This window comes from Piliocolobus tephrosceles, chromosome 1, assembly GCF_002776525.5.
Source record: "Piliocolobus tephrosceles isolate RC106 chromosome 1, ASM277652v3, whole genome shotgun sequence".
In the NCBI taxonomy this organism is placed as follows: Eukaryota; Metazoa; Chordata; class Mammalia; order Primates; family Cercopithecidae; genus Piliocolobus; species Piliocolobus tephrosceles.
The window spans coordinates 16190937-16197075 of record NC_045434.1 but is presented as its reverse complement, the minus strand read 5'-3'; the positions used below and the strand labels follow the sequence as shown (position 1 = coordinate 16197075).

The 6139-nt window shown below is 40.3% G+C and overlaps 1 long non-coding RNA gene across 1 annotated transcript; it reads right to left on the bottom strand.

Annotated features, from left to right (window-relative positions):
* Positions 1–604: 604 nt before the first annotated feature.
* Positions 605–2325, bottom strand: LOC111526207. The gene is made up of 2 exons (XR_002726291.2): positions 1904–2325; positions 605–1318 (listed from the first exon to the last, which is right to left on the bottom strand). It is a non-coding gene; the product is annotated as an uncharacterized LOC111526207 (long non-coding RNA).
* Positions 2326–6139: the final 3814 nt, after the last annotated feature.

Sequence of the window (6139 nt, the reverse complement as noted above, 5' to 3'; positions counted from 1 at the left end):
AATCACATCACATGTAACTATTGGGGTCAGGAAAGTTAAACCTGTCACTACAACAAATCACTACCATAAAATATCAATGAACTTTCACAAGGAAAATCAGGGCAAGGTGATCTATGTCAGCTATACCTGTCTGTTTCCTCTAATGAAATTTTGACTGGTTCTTTTCACTTGCTAATGAACTTCAGAGACTCTCCAGTCTACTTTATCTCTAGGTCTTAACATTGAAAATAGCGTAATCATTTTAATAAAATGTTATCATTGCAGACCTATTTTAATATTTGACAGCATGATTCATTAATTCATCAAATATTTATTGTATATTTACTGCGTGCTCTGAGAAATACAAAGATGAACTTAAGATCTAGTGTATTGGGAGAGTTTGCCAAACTTGTAATTCTGATCTACTATCATTGGCTGTAGAGCTGAATATCACACAGGACTGAGTTTCATAATACGGGGGTATAAGTGATACTTACGGAGAGAGATGGAGGGGTCATTGGGAGAGCTCAGTTTACCACAGCAGCCCTAGAGCTGACATATAGTGATCACGCAATCAACATTCACTACGTAAATAAGCAGCCAGAAGAGAGACACATGAGAAAGATCTTGGAAGTATGGTTTTAATAAATAGATCAGGAAGCTGGGTAGAAGAAATGGTGTATACAGAGATGCAGAAGGAAAAAGCTGAGCAGTGCGCTTGAGCTACTAGCTGCCACACAAGCACAGAAGGGCTGACCCCAAACCACCTTTCCAGCACCATGTCCCCTAGTTGTCTTGTGACTATTTCTTTGCTCCATGAACTTCCTTCTCCTCTGTACTTTATTATTCAAACAGTGCTTTCACTCATATCTGTGAGCCAGGCTTGAGATTGCAGGCGGTTTTTACTTTTCCCTTTCCCTCCCTTGACATCTGGTCAGAACAAAGCCTGAATAATATACTCCTGAAGTTCTTCTTGGTATCCATGTCATCCTCCTAAAACTTTCCTTCAAGAAACACTGAAAGTTCCCATTACCACCAGTCTTGTTTGAGATCCATCTTTTCTCATTGGATGTATGAAAGGCCTTCTTAATTTCTCTTCTTACATCCCAAGTTTCCCCATAGGCCATGCTCAGTACAACTCCCAGACCAGTTCTCTTGAAGCAGTGCTCTGGTACTAACATGTTCCTGTTCAAGAATTGTTAATGCTTCCCAAGTATATGAGGATTAAAGTCAAGGCAGTGAGTCCAGCAGAAACTCATGGACATTATGACAGAATTTGAGCCATTATAGGAATTTCTTCAGGTGATTCACATGGTTAAAATTATATTTTGAAAGTATCCTGTGAAATAAAAAAAGGAAGTTAAGGCAAGCACGCAGGTCGGAAAATGACTTTGGAGGCTTGAGAAAACCAGGCTAGAGGAGATAATATTCTATACCACAAAAAATTAGTGGAGGTAGAGAGAAGTAGGTAAGTAGGAGAGCTATTCAAAAGTGGAATTGACTGCTCTTAGAGATGGGTTGAATACCGGGGGAAAGGAATTGGGGGTGGGGATGCTGCCAAGTTTTCTGAGTAGATGACATTTTGTTTGCCAAGATAAAAGAAAAAGACAAAAGAAGAATCAGCTCTGCTTGGAAGTGTGTATGGACTGGGGATGAGGAAGAATGTTGAAGTCAGGTTTGGACATGTTGAATTTAGGATGTGTGGATGGAGATGTCCAAGGGTCACTGGCCTTGTAAGACATGGAGCTCAGAAGATATGTTTGAGCTTGTATGAATCAACATTTTTTGTATGATAAGCCACCCCAGAAGTTAGTGTCTTAAAAACAGCATGTTTTATTATTGCTCATAACTTCAAGTCATCTAGATGTTTCTGTGGATCTGGACCAGGCTGGCTAATCTGGGCTAAGCTAGTTTATGAACCTACCAGTTAACTGATGGATCACCAGAGGACCAGCTGTTTTCAGAGGGCCTTGTAGACAGAAAGGGTGAAGGAGGTGTCTTTGATCATCAGCTCAGCCAAGTCTTTGATCATCAGCTCAGCCCAGTTTGTTCACTGGGCTAGGATAAGGGGTTCCAAGATCAAAAGCATATGTGTGCAAAACATCTTGAGGTACAAGCTTAAGACTGGCACAGCATCACTCCTGCATTTTGTTCTCCATAGCAAGTCCCAAAGGCAGCCAGATTCAATGGTTGGAGAAATCAAGTCCACCTCTTGACAGGAGGAGCAATAAATATTTCTGGGCAGGCTTTGCAATGTACCACAGAGCTGAAGAACAGATATGGAAGTTATCAAAAGGTCAATAACAGAAGTAGGTACAATTTTCCAGGGAAATGGGTAGGGTGAGAAGAGAAGAGAGCCCAGAGCAGAATCTGGAACCCCACAAACACTATGACACAGATTGTAGAAGGTTCCATGAAATAAACAGAAGTAGCACCCAGGGTTATAGGAGGTAACTAGAAGATGGCTGAGTCATAGCAAAGAAGATGATGTTCTAAGAAGGAAAGTGTTATGGTTTGAATGTGGTTTGTCCCCTCCAAAACTTATGTTAAAATTTATTGCCAAGGTAACCACATTAGGAGGTGGGGCCTTCAAGAGGTGATTAGGCCAGCAAGATGAATTAATGTCTTTCTCACAAAATCAGGTTAGTTCTCCAGAGAGCATGTTTTTATAAAGCAAGGTCATGCCTCGTGTTTTGTCCTTTTTGCATGTACACTTCCTGTTTTGCCTCTCTGCTATGTTGTGATGGTATACAAGACCCTCACCAGAAGCGGACCAGATGCAGCTGTCTGATCTTGCACTTCCCAGCCTCCAGAATCAAGAGCCAAATGAACCTCTTTCTTCATAAATTACCCAGTCTCAGGCATCATGTTATAGCAACAGAAAACGAACTAAGATTGAAGGTATGTAATAAATGCCGAGAGAAAAGTACTAATCGGGCCAAGTACAGTTTCAGGAAGGTGTTTAAAAAATAAAAGAACAACTTAATATCTGAATAACACTTATGTAGCTGGATAACATTTAGAAATTAATTTCTGGGGTTTCCCCATATATTTTCTCTTTTTCTTTCTTCTGTACTACTACTACTGGGGTCTTTCTGCCCTCCCCAGCTACTTAAACAGGAAGAAAACTCTATGCTTTATTGCTTCATGGGTGGTCTGTGGCAGGCTGGAGGGCTCACTGTGTTGCAAGATGTCTTCATCTTGTTTTCAATAGGCTAAGCCCAGAGGAGAAAAGAGCATTGGCAGAGCAATAGAAGAGAACCAGGACTTGGAAGAAGCAGGAGGCAGAGAGGTGCTTGATCCTGATTTTAATAAAAAAGAGAGAGACATTTTCCAAGACTAGAGAGGAGTGAGGCATGTGGATGACAGAACAATGGTATGCCTACCTTCTGCCTTCTGGGGGGTGACACCTCATAGAAAGAATTGGCAAAAATGGGATCATAGGGACAGTGGTTGCCAGCTTCTCCCAAGATTCTATATTCAAAAAGGAATCTGACCTTGAGAGCTGAGGGTGGGAGAGACAATGGCTCCACCAGCAGGTACTTGGCTGAGCAGATGGTAATGACCAGGGGCCACCATCAGCACATTGGCTCATCATGTGAGCTCAGAACCTTTAAAAGACCCTGAGGGACTTTATGTCCCAAATAGAGTATGTGAGATGGAATTACAAACTAATGAGAGGCTAATTTAATCACAAATAAAGAAATGTGCTGTTTCCCATACACGTAGGTTTGTGGAATGAGAGTCACCATTGCCATGTCCATTATGTACGAGGCAATGTGTTAATGTTTTCAGTTCATTATCTTATTGAATCTTCCCAGTAGTACTGTAAATTCTGTTCCATAGTTATTCTGATTTCATAGATAAGGAAACTGAAGAGCAGAAAAATCTAGTAAGTTTTATAGGCTCAAACTAATATATGGGAAAGCATGAAGTTGGACCCAGATAAGCTAATGTCAGAGCCCTGTCTCTCAACCACCATGCCATTCTGGTCCTGATGATTTAAAGCATTTATCCAAATAATGCAGGCAAAATAAAAGGAAATAATAACCAAAGTTCATATGTGTGCACACAGACACACACATGAACACACACAAAACTTCAGTAATTGTACTATCCTCTTTTTTCTGGAATTTGGTGGGATGTTTCTGTACCTCCTAGGAAATGGCCCAGTCCACCTATTCTCTTGACCTGGCCTAGAAAGAGGTAACCAGGGAAATAACAATAATAATGACAATAATAATAATGGCAGACTTGCAGATAAAAGAAGGTATAACAATCCCAGCACTTTAGGAGGCCAAGGCAGGAGGATCACGAGGTCAGGAGATCAAGACCATTCTGGCTAACACAGTGAAAGCCCATCTCTACTAAAACTACAAAAATTAGCCAAGCGTTATGGCACACGCCTTTAGTCCCAGCTACTCAGGAGGCTGAGGGAGGAGAATCACTTGAACTCGGGAGCTGGAGGTTGCGGTGGGTTGAGATTGTGACACTGCACTACATCCTGGACAACAGAGTGAGACTCTATCTCAGAAAAAAAAAGAAGGTCTGACAAGGAAAATGATGAGAAATGATCATTCACTTCTTCCTCTGCTAATACTTAGGAATAGGTTAATGGCAGTTAGGTGGAATCTCTTTTAGTGAATAAGAAAATAATGGAAAGGAATAAATTAAGGGAGTACAGGATAAAAAAGAATAATGAAGTCCGGGCTTGGTGGCTCACACCTGTAATCCTAGCACTTTGGGAGGCCAAGGCAGGTGGATTGCCTGAGCTCAGGAGTTCCAGACCAACCTGGGGAACATGGTGAAACCCCATCTCTACTAAAATACAAAAATTTAGCTGGGCATGGTTGTGTGTGCCTGTAGTCCCAGCTGCTTGGGAGGCTGAGGCAGGAAAATTGTTGAACCCAGGAGGGGAGGTTGCAGTGAGCTGTTATTGCGCCACTGCACTCCAGCTCAGCCTGGGTGACAGAGTGAGACTCTTTGTCTCTTAAAAATACAAAAAAACAGAAAACAAAAAAAAAAAAAAAAAAGAAGAAAAAGAATGAAAATAAAGGTAGAGCAGAAAGGGAGAAAAAGAACTGGTGGAGAAGAAAAAGCCCAGAGGGAGGAAAACAATGAACAAAAAGCAAAGGGCAGACTGCAAGGATTGGACTATGCTTCCCAGCCATCCAGCCCTAGGAAATCCTATTAGACAGCAAAAAATGAGATTATTGTATTTTTACTTTGCCACAATATGCAAATGACTCCATTTAGCTGTTAAACATGTTGTTATTGAATTCTGAGAAATTCCCTTCATAAGATGTAATATTTTTGTGACAATATTGTCAGCAATGCCAGATTGCTTTTCTATTTTGGTTAAGCTTTTATCCGAGTCTAGTATATGTCATCTACTCCCAGATTCCAAATGATTGCTTTTATGCAATTTTTGTGTAAGCAAGAAATAATAACATGCTTAGAAATGTGAGAAATGTGTTAACCTTCCCATTATTTTTCAGGGCCCAGGAGAATTAGAGGGTGGGCCACAATAGGGAATGTAATTATTTCTCATGATGAATTTTTATGTATGTTAATATCCTTGAGAGCCCACATATCTGTTATTAACCACATTCATTTATTTTGTTCCAGTCTTTGTGCCCCATGTTTTTAGTCCTACTTTTAGAGGCTTTTTGCATAACTGACAAAGACTTTTAAAACCTGTAAACAAAGGATTGTGAAATCACATTTTCTATCTCTGACACATTTATTCCTTCTTGGTGGCGTCACTGTAATTCTGACTATAATTTAAAAAGAAACTGGACTCTCAAGACATCTTGGCAATCGCTGACACTATCATGACAATGCTTGTGGTTTCTGTAAATTTTTATTGATTTAGACGATTTTTCTGATAGAGAAAACTTCTCACCCATCCAGGATCAATCAATGAGAAATAAAGAGGGAAGCAAATACGAGAAATGTTTTGCATGATTCATTAGTCACAAAGCACATCTGTTCAGATCAGAACCATTTCGAAACCTGCTATATCTAGCTACTGAGTCCTGGACAATGACTAGTGGGTCAGAAACAATAGTGACTTTCTTAAGAATAAGAAAGTCTAGTCATCTAATTAGCAACAACAGTAGTGTGATGGTTAATTTTATGTGTCAACTTGGCTAGACCT